This window comes from Macaca nemestrina, chromosome 16 (assembly GCF_043159975.1).
Source record: "Macaca nemestrina isolate mMacNem1 chromosome 16, mMacNem.hap1, whole genome shotgun sequence".
Classification (NCBI taxonomy): Eukaryota; Metazoa; Chordata; class Mammalia; order Primates; family Cercopithecidae; genus Macaca; species Macaca nemestrina.
In genome coordinates, this window is record NC_092140.1 from 11,634,073 (window position 1) to 11,649,581 (window position 15,509).

The 15,509-nt window shown below is 38.2% G+C and overlaps 1 protein-coding gene across 4 annotated transcripts in view; it reads left to right on the top strand.

The window, feature by feature from the left end:
• Positions 1-15,509, top strand: part of LOC105469844 (fibroblast growth factor 14) — a 681,850-nt gene that overhangs the window by 251,204 nt on the left and 415,137 nt on the right. The gene's annotated exons all lie outside the window — the stretch shown is intronic.

Genomic DNA, 15,509 nt, shown 5'->3' on the forward strand with positions numbered 1-15,509 from the left:
GGGGTTTTTGTTTTTTCCTTTTCCTTTTTTTTTTTTTTTTTTTTTTTTTAAGGAGTAAAACAGCTGTTGCAGATGGAGGTATTCTGCGAGCATGACTCAAGCACAGTATTGTGTGAAAATGCAACCAAATCATATCCTATTTTTACCACAGTGCTACATTTGTTAAGAAAAGATGCAATATATATCTAATATTTGCAAGATTTGGAATCAGTTTTGTGAACTGTACTGTGCTTGATTTAGGAGAAAATCACTTCAAAGATACTAAGTGTGGTGTACACAAATATGAATACTTTTGCTAATTTGTGGCATTTTGCCATATTGCTGTAGCAGTGTTTTTATGTGTTCATCTGTTTCTTGATAACCATTTAATTTTAATTATTTTATTTATGTCTAAGTTCTTATGAACCATTGATATTTCTTATTTCCCTCGTGCATGCATACTTTTTTATTTTTGAGAGAAGAGGGAAGAGAACAAAATGGTACATGGTGAAGTATGAGTATGTTTTGATTTTTCTTCTCAGATTTAAAGAAAACATGCATATCTACATATCTTAACTCAGTCACTGTTCCAAAATATGGAATTTTGTCATTTTCAAAACCTTTTCCCAGAAAACAGCCTTATTTGTGCCCTCTAGTGGTAGATGCATACATTTATGCAGTAAGTCAGAGAAAGCTGCCTCTTTTTTCCTTTTGGTACATAATGATTCAGCATCCAAATAACTAAATAGTGTTAACTCATACCTATGCTTAAAGAAAAATCCTATGTAATCGAGCTTAATGTATTTTCCAAATGCATCAAAATTATGTATTGAAGAAATAACCCTAGCACTTATCTAGCTAGAGAAAGCTCTGAAATTACAATAGTATAACTCCTCTGATTTTTAGATTCCTTTTGTCCAGCACAATGCTGTTATTCTTTGAGGAATGGTAAGCACATTTTCCACAAATGCGTTTTCTCTTCTTGGAATCTGTTTTAAAAACTTCTAAATTGCTGCATTCATTCATAAACTGTTTCTTGTTTTTGTACTGATGTGTATCACTAGAAAGCTACATGAAAGAGAAAACTGTCTGTTTAACGTAGCAATAACCGACCCTGATAGAAAAGGCCCAGATAGAAATGGCTCTTGAACTCATGGCTCCACTGAACATCTACTGGGTGGATAACCAGTTCTGTTTCCTGTCTCTGAAACAGTCACTGTCTTCATTCAACATGTCCAATTTCCTGTGTGACTAAAGTTGATTGGGCCAGGAATAGACTCCCTATCCAAACCAAGCCAGCTAGAATCTTCCCCTGGGATTTCCGAAACTAGCACTGAGAAAGAGAATAGGTCTATTTCTAGTATAGGAAGCCCTACAGTATATTTTCTGAAAAACTGTTGGTAGCCATGTTTTTACTGCCAAACTTTGGTGGTGAGTTAAAAATGGGAAAGAAAATTGTGGTTAACATTCATGCCTCTGGTCTCTGTTGCGGGGATCCAGGTGTCTGCTCTTCCTACAACCCCACTTTTCTTTTTCTGGTCGTTTATTTTGTCCTTGGATTTGGTAACACAATAAATTCTTAGTATGCTTAGGTTAATTTGACTTTGAGTTTAGTTTCTATCACTTTTTGCCAAAGTAATATGACAATACAACAAGACATGTTGTCAGTTTTTATTCTTGAATTTTCTCATAACTCAATTTCTAGATCAAGTATTGACAGAGAAATCAGGGGGCAGAGTTTCTGCTAAAGTGTCAGGGAGTTCCCCTCAAAAAATTGTGACCTCTTTCATATTCATCTTGAGGTTTTATTAAGTTCAGTTTCTGCTACTTTATCCCTATTTAGAAGTATCACCTCTCCTTTAAATACCTTGGATTTTCCTATTCTCTCACTCCCCTTACCAAAACAGGTAATGATAAATCACACGCACACTGGAGCTTCTTCAAAGCAGTCTGTTAGCTTTTACAGGTAGTTTTCAGTCTTTTGTCTCTAAAATAGTGGAACGATACACTTTGTCTCTTTTTAATGTAAAAGTTGGGGAGAAAAATATGAAAATCCCTGGGTGGCTTGGGCACACATTTCTTTTGCATCTGAAATGATCCAACATCAAACATTGTGCCTACTACACAGCAAGCATTGAGTCCATTTTGGTGAAATATAATGGCAAAATTATAACATGTATTGGGTATCTACTGTATACCAGATACTGTATTGGGCAGTCATTTTATTTATGTCTAGTACAAGTTTTAACTTTTATAACTTTTTTGAACAACTTTTCAAAGCCCCCATTATTATCCCCCACTATAAATGAGCACAGTTGAAGGGTTTGCCCAAGACCACACAGCTAATAAGCTGTTCATTCTCCAAATCTTAATACTCTGTCACCATTTTCCACCAAAGTACCAAACATGGATGCCTTACCACTTTAAGAGGGGATCTTGAAGAGTTTGACCTAAGGCTGCCACCATAAACTTAATGTTACATGAAGGCTTGTGCATGATGACATTTGTGTGATATTTTCAATCCACTGTGTTTCATGCAAGACAATTACATGACAGTGAAAATATCTGGTATATCAGGCACCCCTGGAAGGCGTGCTGTTCCTGCCCTGGCTTGGTTTGTAGCAGGCTGGCAGGTGGAGGGGTTGAGTGGGTGAATTTGTTCCCATAGCTCTCCAGCCCACAGCACTAAGCTGCTGAAAGCTTCTTGGGATAGAAACATCTTCGTCTTTCCTCGCTTCTTCACATAACTGACTATTCTTTGATTTTCTCACTCTTCTGCCCAGTACCCTCTGATTCTAGGAATTAAGAGCTTATTCCGGGTCTCTCTCCTTCCATCCTTAACTAGAATTATCTCTTCCATGCCACCCCCCACCCTAACAGTGATTCAGCAATCATCCATGCAGCATTGCTCATGGGACATACGAGGCGATGAGTGGGGACACATTCTTTGGATTAATAATAATATCATTAGCTAATCTCTTTTGCTAAGCATTTTACATATTTTATCATTAATCATTATACCAATCCTACAAGATATATGTTATTTTCCATTTATCTGTTGTTTTTGTTTGTTGTTGTTTTTGTTTTTTTGAGACAGGGTCTCACTCTATCACCCAGGCTGAAGTGCAGTAGCATGATTTTGGCTCATTGCAACCTCTGCCTCCTGGGTTCAAGTGATTCTCGTGCCTCAGCCTCCCAATTAACTGGCACTACAGCCACGTGTTACCATGCCTGGCTAGTGGTATTTTCTATTTCATAGATGAGAAAACTGAGACTCAGATGAGTTATGAGCTTTCAAACTCCTCCGAGCTCCAATGTGGAAGACCCAGGATTCACACTCAGATCTCTGGATCACAGGGATTATACTATCTTGACAAGGGTAACGATCTCTGCCTTCAAAAAAGTCCACAGGGACATTGGAATCCATTGTTTACATGGAACTTGTAGCAAGGCCATCAAAGGGAATTTTACATATTGGGCAATACAAACCATCACTTTTGCTTTAAAATGTGCATAGTGAGAAATAATTAAAAAAACACATACTACTCAGAAAACTCATAGCTTTTACATTTGATCATAGATACCAGAGCAATTACAAAGTAAAAACTAAAACACTAAAACGCAGTTTTACTGTATGAAAACAATTCCAGTTGCGATCATTTACATAAGCTGCTAACCGTTTGTGAACAACTCCCATATTGCACAATAACTTTGCTTCATATAATGGCACATTTATTGCTAGAAATCAGCACCCTTTAATTTGCCCAGCTCCTTCCTTCAGTTCAGGAGCAAGTACCTGGTGTCCTCTCGTCTGTCCTGTTCAGGACACTGAGGGCTTCCTCAGTGACTGAGGCATTGGGTGGACTGATGCCTCACCACACTGCCCCTCCCTGTGGGCCACTCCTGTGTTGCCACCCTGGCCTTGGATGGCAGGATCCAGCTCTGCACTGTTTCCCATGTTTTCCAGGCAACTTGTTCTGGACTGTCATCAATATCTTACTATTGTGTTATTGTTTTAGGGCCAGAAGTTAGGTCACATCCTTCAAGTGGGTAAGATTTTGTCTGAAAAGAATGATGTTCTCATTTCCAATCAATGAAAAGGATGAGTCCCAAGATAAAACATGGTGACACAGGAGATGGGCCTCAGGCCAGGGCCCTGATGGGGGAGAGAAGTACTCGGCCTAGGACAGGGATTTCAGCTGGGATGGTCCATTTTCCATCACAAGGACTTCTCAGTGCTTCAGTGTCTGGGGCCAGCTGAAATCCCAGTCCTAGGCTGAGGACTTCTCTCCTCCATCAGGGCCCTGGCCTGAGGCCCACCTCCTGTGTCACCGTGTTTTATCTTGGGACTCATCCTTTTCATTGATTGGCAATGAGACCATCATTCTTTTCAGAGAAAATCTTACCCACTTGAATGATGTGACCTAACTTATGGCCTTAAAAGACAATAACACAATAGTACAATATCTATAAATTTCCCAAGGCTTGTAATCAGACTTGAAGGGTACCAGTGTATCATGACTACAGTTCATTCAAACAAAGACATTTTGGGAGTAAAATGAGGAGTTATTAATTATTATGCCTGGACAGTAAACAAGAACTAGGGTGTATGTTTCACCTACAGATTCAGGGTGTTGACAGTCCAGAACAAGTTGCTTGGGTTGCACCAGGCTTAAGTCCATTTCTTTGTAAGGACTCCTCATCTAGGTTTAAAGATTACCAGAGTCCAGTGTTATTTGGGACACATCAGACATATGATCAAACACCTTGGCTGCATATTATTTTTTTATTATGGAATAATCTACAACTATGTGTAGTTTTGAGATACTTTTGCTCAAATAATTTTATTTGATTATCCAGAATATGTCTCTCGGAGGTAAGTTGGCAGTTAGTTTTGCAAAGTCAATAAACACTGTTGAGTCATAAATTTTAGCTTTTAACCTTTGTCAGTTATCTCGTTTTGGTTGCCAAGAGGGATAGATGTCTGAGATGAGGTTGCTTCAGCATGAATATATTGTGATCACTGGAAAAACCGTTAAAAGCTGGGATTATCATAGAGTGCCCAATAGACGGTGCCGAAGGAATGGCTGGTGTGGCTGTTTAAGACCTCAGTGAAGCAACCATACTACATTAATATCCAAACTTTAGCATAGTTTATAAGTGACCTCATTGCTGTTTCTAAAATATAATGAGCAGAACGGTGTAGTTTCAGATTCTTATCACTGTCACAAAGTTCATAAGTATTGTTTGACTAAGTAATCTAATATCCCAGGTTTTCTCCCTATCTTGATAAAAACTCCATGACTGGTCCATTAGCCAAGTATGGGAGAAAGGTAGGGCATGGCTTTGGATCTGGATCATTGTTTTCTTTTTATCTGGCTTAAATCAAATATATATGAGCTAGTTAAGATAAACATGGAGAAGAATATGCCACTTTTATTTTGCTAACTGAACACAGTACATTTCCATATTCAGATCAGTCATCCTTACTTTGGATTATTTCATGTGTTCAAGCCTATGAACTCACTTTATCAATCTCAGGGTTTTTTTTTTTTTTGGTCTTAGACTTTATTTAATCTGTGGGCTGCTTTACAGCTAGGCTTGCTGCCTGTGTTGATCCTAGAAGAACTAATTCTTCCAAGAGGACCGTTGTGGTTGCTATAGTGTTTTTTGCAATTAAAGCCGTTTGAATTAGGGAGCCCATTTTCCAAGCAATGCCGTGGGTGTGTTGGAGCTGATTGTTTTCCGTTGATTTTTTTTGTTTGTTTATTATGGAAGGCATGAGCTCGAATGCGTAATGAAACTACCTGAGTCCAACCAGTGGCTCTGCCACTTAATGTGTGATCTTGGACATGCCTCTAAACTTTCCATGCCTCAGTTTCCTCATCTATAAACACAGATAATAATTATGATAATAATACTTCACAGGATTGCTGTGAGGATTCCATGATTTAAGACACATATAATTGGTAAACTAGTACTTGACATCTATTAAGTTCATGATAAATATCAACTATCAGTGTTTGCATTCTAGATATGAACAGTATTTTTATTGTTAAGGTGTAAAATGACATAAAATTGAGCATTAAATTTTTAAAATTCTATCATTATCATTAAGCTATAGAGTTCTGGGTCATAATATGATAATTACTGCTGGAGATCTTGCTTCTTTTAAGAAATATAGCTTTCTGAGCAAATGCATCAAGATATGTAAATTAAGTAAAAAGATTTAGAGCAAAATTCTTATTTAAAACTTCACTGGGGCTGGGCCTGGTGGCTCACGTCTGTAATCCCAACATTTGGGAGGCCAAGGTGAATGGCTCACTTAGGTCAGGAATTAGAGAGCATCCTGGCCAACAAGGCGGAACCCTGTCTCTGCTCAAAATACAAAAATTAGCCATGCATGGTGATGCATACCTGTAGTCCCAGCTACTTGGGAGGCTGAGGTAGGAAAATCCCTTGAACCTGGGAGGCAGAGGTTGCAGTGAGCTGAGATGGTGCCACTGCACTCTAGCCTGAGCAATAGAGCGACACTCCATCTCAAAAGCAAACAAACAAAAACAAAAATTTCATTGGGATTGCACTTTAAATCCCACATGTAGAGAAATTCTGTTTACAGGCAGTTTTCCAAATATTATAAACTCCATTATAGAGTTGTTAACCAAAGTCCTAGTATCTTACTCATTTTTAACGCTGTACTATTTGTAATAAAAACAACCAATTAAAAAAATTTTAATGAGAATTCAAAGTTTAACTCAGAGGCTTTTTGTAATTGCGTCCCTGTAAATGTGCTATTTGTTCATATGGCTTGTAGAAACTAAAAGCTTCTGAGCTTTCTCATGGTGTAAGCGGACTTTGTTCCACGTAAGTGACTTTACACCAGATCTTAGTTGGGGCACGCTGAGGGATTTTAAGAGGAGACAATGCTGTGTTCATCAAAAAATTGTCACATTTTTTCCTAGTGTATGGACTGTTTCTATGACTTTTATCCTGTGTTTTTCTTTGTTTATTTGTTTGTTTGAGATAGGATCTTCCTCTGTTACCTAGGTTGGAGTGCAGTGGTGTGATCATAGTTTACTGTAGATTTGAAGTCCTGGGTTTAAGTGATCCTCTTGCCTCAGCCTTCCAAGTAGCTAGTATTATTGGTGCATACCACCACTAGGATTTTGTGTGTGTGTGTGTGTGTGTGTGTGTGTGTGTGTGTGTGTGTGTGTGGAGACGGGGGTCTCCCTATGTTGCCCAGACTGGTCTTGAACTCCTGGCCTCAAGCAGTCCCTCTACTTTGGCCTCCCAAAGTGCTGGGATTATAGGCGTGAGCCACTGAACCTGGCTGATTTTTAGTTCAAAGAAACTTGGTCTGAGGTTACACTGAAGAAGTTTGGTTTAAGAATCTAGAAAGGACCAGGAAACATTTGTATCAACAGAGATTTTTGTTGTTTAATTTAAAAATCCGTAATTTAAGTGACTTTGTAAAATGATAACCAACAAATACTCAGTTTTGAATTCCTCCATCTCAGATGCCATATCAGTCACTATAAGGAACACGCTGGTCTTTGTATTGTTGAGTTTCAACATGGGGCCCCAGGCAATTAGTCCAACTTCTCACTTGAGAGGAAAGCTCTTTGCCAGTTTACACAGTGACCTTTTTCTCACAATTTCTATACCAAGATGATTCAGATTAACTCTATTGTGTGCAAAGGCACAAGTGCTAAGACAGGCTACATAATATTTGATGCCCATCATTACTTTCATTACTGATTCCCGTGGAGGTATAACATACATGCTTGCCTGTATGGGGCTGCCAATCATAGCACTGATTTTCCATTCAGGACAATTGATTATCTCAATTGTCAATTGAGAAGTCAGAGAAATACCTGTATCATCCTCTTGAGTATACTGGGGATAAGCACACAGGTCTGGTCAAGCAACACTGCTTAGGGATGTTTTTTTCCTAAGCAATGGGAAGACTAAGGAGGCGTGAAAGACGGGACTGAAATAACCTAGAGCCTGACTGAACACTCTTCTCTCTCACAGGCTTTTTTCCTACAATGTCCTTCATTAGAATGCATGGCACCTGCATTTTTCTGAAGAGATTTTAGTGTTCATACAGGCAAGGACTATAACTTATTTGTCTGCTCATTACTCAGTGTCTAGCCCAGTGCCTTGTTCAACATATGTGTTTTAATGTAATAAACAGTACATAAAAAGAAAGATGACAAAATACATTGAAGTTTGTTTATTGCTTTTACTTGTTGACATGTTCAGATATTTGCTTAATTTGTGTGTTTTGTAGAAAGAGATTAAGAAAAGTGAAGTGTGTCAGTTTTCCCAGAAGAAACAGCAGGGAAACATGTTAAATAGTCCATTCCCCATGCACGCTGACCAGGTTTATGACATGGGTATTAACCTCCACATGCAGAAACCAGGGAATTCTAAACAAGGTAGCCCATGCTCAACTCCACTGTATGACAAATAGAAGCTAAAACTTGCTTTTTAGAAAGCACAAATGAAGCTAGTAACTAATTAATCCACCTTATATAAGCCAATCGTTAGTTAACAATTAATTGATCTAAAATGTTGGGACTGTTTTAAAAAGATTTGCAACTTAGTAAATCATGATTGATAGAATGAATATTTTTATCTTTCCTTCAGAAATTTTACCTTCTGAATTTCCATTTCTATATAAGTCTCTTGCTTTACATATTATGCTCTGTAGACCATATATTTTACCATATATTTAGTTTTCTATGATACAAATACACACTTCTACAATATATATACACACATAACTGCACACGTATATGTTATAGAGAACTGATTTAACACAATCTGAATTATAGTTCATTTTAATAAGACATTCGTAAGTCTGATTTTCTTCCTTAAAATATAAACAACCATTCATATACACCTTTCATATACAGACTAGTTTAATTAGGAGAAGCTGTTCCAACCTGATCAGATTATTCTAAATTTTATATAATAACTATGATCAAAAAGCTATTTGGAATAGTTTGATTAAAATCAGTGCAGACCTAGAATTATAATGGTAAAAATAATTATTTCACAGTAGCTCCTCCATTAAATATCATACTGCTGTGCTGGTGGGAAATCGTTGATGAAAATAAGCGTGTTGAAGATAGAAAATAATGGTCAACAATCCATTCCAATATAATTGTAGGAGATGGAATAGAAAGGCTATCAGTTTTGATGGTGTTGGTAGCAGATGTTCCAAAGCTCCCTGCTGGCTATGTTTTCGGAGATAAATGCAGCTGCTCACATGGTAATGTATTCAGGTTCAACAAAACACCTGAAAATCTTTTTAACAATTCTACTCAGTGTTTCGTCACTCACTTTTGGATTTAATTAAAGGATAAGTAATATAATCTTTAGTCAAAAGTAAACCCACTTAAGGGCCGGGTGCAGGGGCTCACTCCAGTAATCCCAGAAATTTGGGAGGCCAAGGCGGGTGGATTGCTTGAGGTCAGGAATTTGAGACTAGCCTGGCCAACATGATGAAACCTTGTCTCTACTAAAAATACAAAAAATTAGCCGAGTGTGGTAATGTGCGCCTATAATCCCAGCTACTTGGGAGACTGCAGCATAAGAATTGCTTGAACCCGGGAGGCAGAGGTTGCAGTGACCTGAGATTGTGCCACTGCATTCAGGCCTGGGCGCTCTGTCTCAAAAAAAAAAAGTAAGCCCTCTTAAGAGATGAGATAGAAAACTGACTATGACTTTTACATGACATTGCTAGATTCTGTATATCCACATCTGTCTGTCATTGGCTTCTTTAATTTGGACCTCAGGTTAGTTAATTATGTCTTAAAATGTACCAATATGTAATGTTTTTTTGTGTGTATGTTTTAAATTTACAAAACTAGTACTGTGGTAGAAAATATTTTGCATTTTCTTTCTTCTTTTAATGTTATGTGTGTAAGCTCTCCCCGTGTTGTCTCCCTCTGCTACACACTATTCTGCAGTGTGCTTCCAGTATATTTCACAGTTCCTCTTCCCGGATGGACCCTGGGGTGGCCATCAACTCCCCATTCCCACATAGGAGACCATGGAAAACATTCCCATTTGTGTCTGCCAATGGATGTTGTGAGACTATCTCTGGGATATTCTCTCCAGGAGAGAGTGTATTGTATCTTAAGGCAAAAAAAAAAAACAAAAAAAAACAAAAAAAAAAAACCCACAAAAAAAACACCTTATTTTCCCAAATCCTGCCAATTTGATCCAGAATGGCTGCACAACTTTATATCTACAAGGACGAAAGAGTACTTAATTCCTCATGTCTTTAGTCACAGTTGGTAATATTGACTTTCCTAATTTCTGCCATTTCGATGGATCTCACATGTTATTTGATCATTTCTTACTGTTGTAATTTGTGTTTCCGTGATTACCAGTGAGTTTGAACATTAGGTTCTGCCTTAAATACTAAGAAACAAGATGTGGGATGCAGTCAAATAGAGCCTAGAACATGTTTGAAGATTAGAAAGAAAACATACAAACAAATTAGGTAGCAATCTCGGTGGCATTAAATACTATAGGATTTTGTAATGTTTTATATTAATCTGAGTTGTAGTGTTTGACCAAGGCTTTATACAGAAAATAGTATTCCAATTTATTCTATTGAGATGGCTTAGAGAAAAGGCATGATTTCAGGCCAGATAACATGAGTGAGACCATGGAGATAGGAATGAGTTGCACATACAGCTGAGACAGCAGACCAGGCTGGGGCGGGGAGAGGATCATGGAGGAGGCACGGTGAGCTCATCTTAAGCAGGAAGGAAGAAGCCACATCACAGAGACAATTAAAAGCTTTCATTTGCACTAATTTTAAATAAACAATGAGAGCTGCTGTGGTTTCTTTACATAAAAGCATTGGTTGAAAGAGAAATTTAACTTGCTCTACCTCTGGTTTGAAAAGACGGCTAGTCACATGATGGATTTCATTATTGGCACAGGAGATATTTCACAAGTAGCGAGTATACCAGCAATATATCCCAATTTTTCAGCTGCTCACTTTCAGAGATTAAGCCTTCATTGCCTGCTACTTTAGGCAGAAACATAAGAGAGAGGCAAGGGAGGGAATTCATGTCTATAAGGGGACACCAGAAATACATCAGTTGGAGAGTTTTGCTTTTAATTTCAATTAGTTTTGAGTCACACTCTAGGTGTGTCGACTGTCCATAATGCAAGAATGCATCTAGTTTTGCTATGCATTTATTCAATTGGTGGAATTTCTATTTAAGCAAGCAAAAAGTGGGGGCAAACATTTCATCGCTCTTGGGCAACATTTACACTATGAAAAGCCCTTCAGAGTAAAATCTCTGAGCATTTGATCTGTTATTATAGCCTTCAGGTACAGTGGATTTCATTCCTGGGCTGACGGAGGCCTGTCCTTCCCTCACAGAAACTTAAATATACCATGCCCTCAGCTGTTTGTTCACTTCAACAACCTAGATTAAGACAGGTGGATATGATATTTGAAAGTGTCATCCTAGGGCATTTGACTTTCCCTTGTACGCTATCTTTTTACTTTATTTTTCTTGTTTCTTATTTTCTACCTGTGGTAGGTAGAACCATCATTGCCAAAGTGTATCCACAGGCTAATTCCAGAAACCTATAAATATGTTCAGTTATCTGACAAAGGGGGTAATAATTTGCAGATTGAATTTAATTGCTAATCTGCTGGCCTGAAATGAGGGAAATGATCCTGCATTATCCAGGTGGACCCGATGTAATCACGAAGGTCCTTAAAATTGGAGACTGGAGGCAGAAGAGGAGCTCAGAGGGATGTGATGTGTGAGAGATTCAACCCATCATTTCGGGCAAAGATGCAGGAGGGGACCACCAGCCAAAGCATGCAGGCGACCTCTAGAAGCTGGAAAAAGTGGGTAGACCCAGCTTCCCTGGAGCCACCAGAAAGAACACAGCCCTGCCTTGACTATTGATCAGTGAGATCCATTTTGGACTCATTTACCTCCACTTTGCCAGTCCTTTTGTCAGACATGGGCATATTTGTTCAGCTTCTTCCCTGGACTGGAGTTCCTGAATGGCTAACCATTTTTGTGAGAGAGTAAGTGTTAATGTTAATGACAATAGTAATAATGTTAGCTAACAACTACTGAGTTCCTAGTATGGGCCACTGTTCAAGTGATTTACCTTCTTAACAGTCTTAAATATAAGATACCAGAACTGTAAGATAATACATTTGTGTAGTTTTAAGCCACTACATTTGTGGTGATTTGTTACAGGAGTACCAGGAAACTAATGTAACACTCTATTGCTGATTCTGGCCCAAGGAAAGCACATTTTATGACTCAATAGAATAGATCTGCAATGGAGAACTTTAATTTACCAGGTTGGCTCTTAATTCTTTATCAGTAAGAATTTTTTGAAAGTTCTGCTTGTTTCTTCCTAAAGAGAACTAGCGCATATACATTGTAAAGAATTGAGGAAGGGAAATACTCATGTAATATACATTTATTTATTCATGTCAAATAGAGGCAGAAATCTATTCCAATAGTGATGGAGTTTTAATATCGATACTCTTTCCAAGTCTTGCTAAAGGAGACAATTGATACCAGGTTCAATGCTCGTCCACTCTGTGGAATTCTTCTAAACATGTAAAACTGTATCACAACGAATTTATTGATGAACTGCTCTGCTTCAAAGTTTGGTCAATGTCCTCAGTAATCAGTTCAACATGGAGTGAAAAAAATCCTTAAAGGGAAGTTTTAATTTTTCTTTCTTTCTTTCTTCCTTTCCTTTTCCTTTTCCTTTTCCTTTCCTTTCTTTTTTTTTTTTTTTTTTTGGATGGAGTCTCACTCTGTCACTCAGGCTGGAGTGCAGTGGTGTGCTCTCAGCTCACTGCAACTTCTGCTTCCTGAGTTCAGGTGATTCTCTTGCCTCAGCCTCCTGAATATCTGGGACCACAAGTGTACTCCACTACACCTGGCTAAGTTTTGTATTTTTTAATTAATTAATTTATTTTTAGACACAGTTTCACTCTTGTTGCCCAGGCTGGAGTACAGTGGTGCGATCTCGGCTCTCTGCAACTTGCGCCTCCCGGGTTCAAGCGGTTCTCCTGCCTCAGCCTCCCAAGTATCTGAGATTATAGGCACCTGCCACCATGCCCAGCTAATTTTTGTATTTTTAGTAGAGATGGGGTTTCGCCATGTTAGGCTGGTCTCAAACTCCTGACCTTAAGTGATCCGCCTGCCTTGGCCTCCCAAAGTGCTGGGATTACATGCGTGAGTCACCTTGCCCAGCCTAATTTTCAAATTGTAAGATAACTCAGTATTACTGAAAAGTCTGCCTGTGTCACAGAGAATGCCATTAACCTTTTCCTTCTCTTCAGAATCACTTCTCTTCAGAAGAGAGCACCTTCTTTTTCACAGACGTTTGCTAGTGACCTAGAATGAGCTTCATGCTTCGCTTCCCTTTGTCTGTTTGCAGTGACTCTAGAGTGATAACGTGTTCATGGGGAAGTGAGGGTGGAGTTTTTCAGAATTAGCTCTCACCTTGGGGTGAGTTATGTGGTTAAAAGCCCAGTAAGTTTGATTTGCTAGAACACATTCAAACTTCCTTTCAAAAAAAAAGTGAGTTCAGAGCCAAATGGGAATTAGAGAATCAACTTCAGCTTTCTGTTAACAGTAACACTGCAGGGACCTCCTACCTCTACTTGACCAATCCCCTTGTCAGCCACAGGCATATTTGTCCACCTTCTTATGGGGCTGGAGTTCCTAAATGGCTAACCTTTCCTGGGAGATAGTGTTAATGATAAAAGTAATGATATTAGCCGACAGCTACTGAACTCCTAGTATGGGCTACTCTTTGAAGGATCCACCCTCTCAACAGTCTTATGGATTAAATGCTCTATCATCATCTTTTTTTATAGATGAGAAAGCCGAGGCACAGAGAAGTTAAGCGACGTGTCCAAGGTTCCTTTGTAAGGGGTAGAGTCAGGATTGGATATCTGGGATGTGGAGTGAAGACCGCATTATGACACTGAACCCACTGCCTCTCCATGAGAGCCGGGGCAGGCAGTGTTCACAAAGGTGTCCTCTTTCCTGGAAGGGGCAGGTGCTTCCCCACCACTGCGAGATGGGGATGGAGGGATCAGTGGGAGCAGAGCAAGTGTAGGTGAGCCCTGCTGACTTGTGCTGTCATTTACAGCTAGAGACAGCTGATAGCTACCAGGTGAGACTCCATGGCTAACATGATGCAAAAAAATCTTGGTTAAAAATATGTAGCACTTCTAACAATCCCATTGTGAACACCACTTGTGTGTTAATTTATTTTAGTCACTTCATTCAAGTCATTGGCATTGCTCAGTGGTGAGGAATTTCTCCCATTTTGTCTTTCCTAGAAGGAATCTAGGATCAACCAACATTTTATGAATTTAACACTTGTAACAAAAAGAAAAGAACATTAAGACATAAAAATTTTGGATAATAAAATTGTAAGCATTCATGACTCTTTGAGTTAGGGTTTCCTATGGTTTTAAGTGTGAGGAAAAGTTATACAAGTCGTCTTTTCATCTGATTTTCTTCCTTATGATAGATAACTCTTACAGATATTAGCTGTAAGTTAACATCATGGGCTTTGACTTTGGGCACACTGAGAGTTGAAGCCTTGCATTACAACTTAGTGGTTGTGTACACTTTTCTAAGTTCATTGATTTTTCTGATATCTACTTTATACTTCATACAGAAAGGGGAAGTGATAATAACACTTAGCTCATAGATTTATTGTTAAGATAATGTGTGTAAAACATTTGGTGCAATACTTAGTATAAATACATTATTCCATTAATACTTCAGGTTTATTATAATTGTAATAATCTTGGTCTCCAGTTTTACTTTTCTCTCTTTTTACTTATGAGACAAATGGACTTCAGTTTAAGAGTCAATATGAATTTGTAGATATACAATGATCACAGTATTATATATAAGATTATATATTATATATAAGATTATATATAGATTATATATTATATATAAGATTATATACTCTCTATATATGTGTATGTATATATATAAAATATGAGTGAGATAGGCATCCTGGTGCAATGGAAGAGCTGGGCAAGTCATTAAGAAGTGAGTTCTAGTGTAACTCTGCAGTTCTAGTGACTCTGCAGTTCCTTACTCAGCTTGTTATCTCAAAGCATATTGTTCTAGCCATTGTGGCCCTGATTCTACCTATAAAATGACAAGAGTTAAATATTCTTTAAGTATTTTATACAGACAGAATTTACCTGCCAATCTCGTCCACCACCAGATGGTTTGATTCTGTTAACAAATGGCTTGATTCTGTTAACAAATGGCTTGATTCTTGTTAGCCTCAGTTTTCTCCTTGGTAGAATCGGGCTAATGAATGGTAACTACTGCACAGAATCACTGAGAAAAATTAGATGAGATGTTGGCATATAGGAAATGATCAATAAGAGTTAGGTACTTTTATTAAAATGATGGCTATTGGTATTTAATTATTGTGATATGAAATTGAAGTATGGTTGCAAA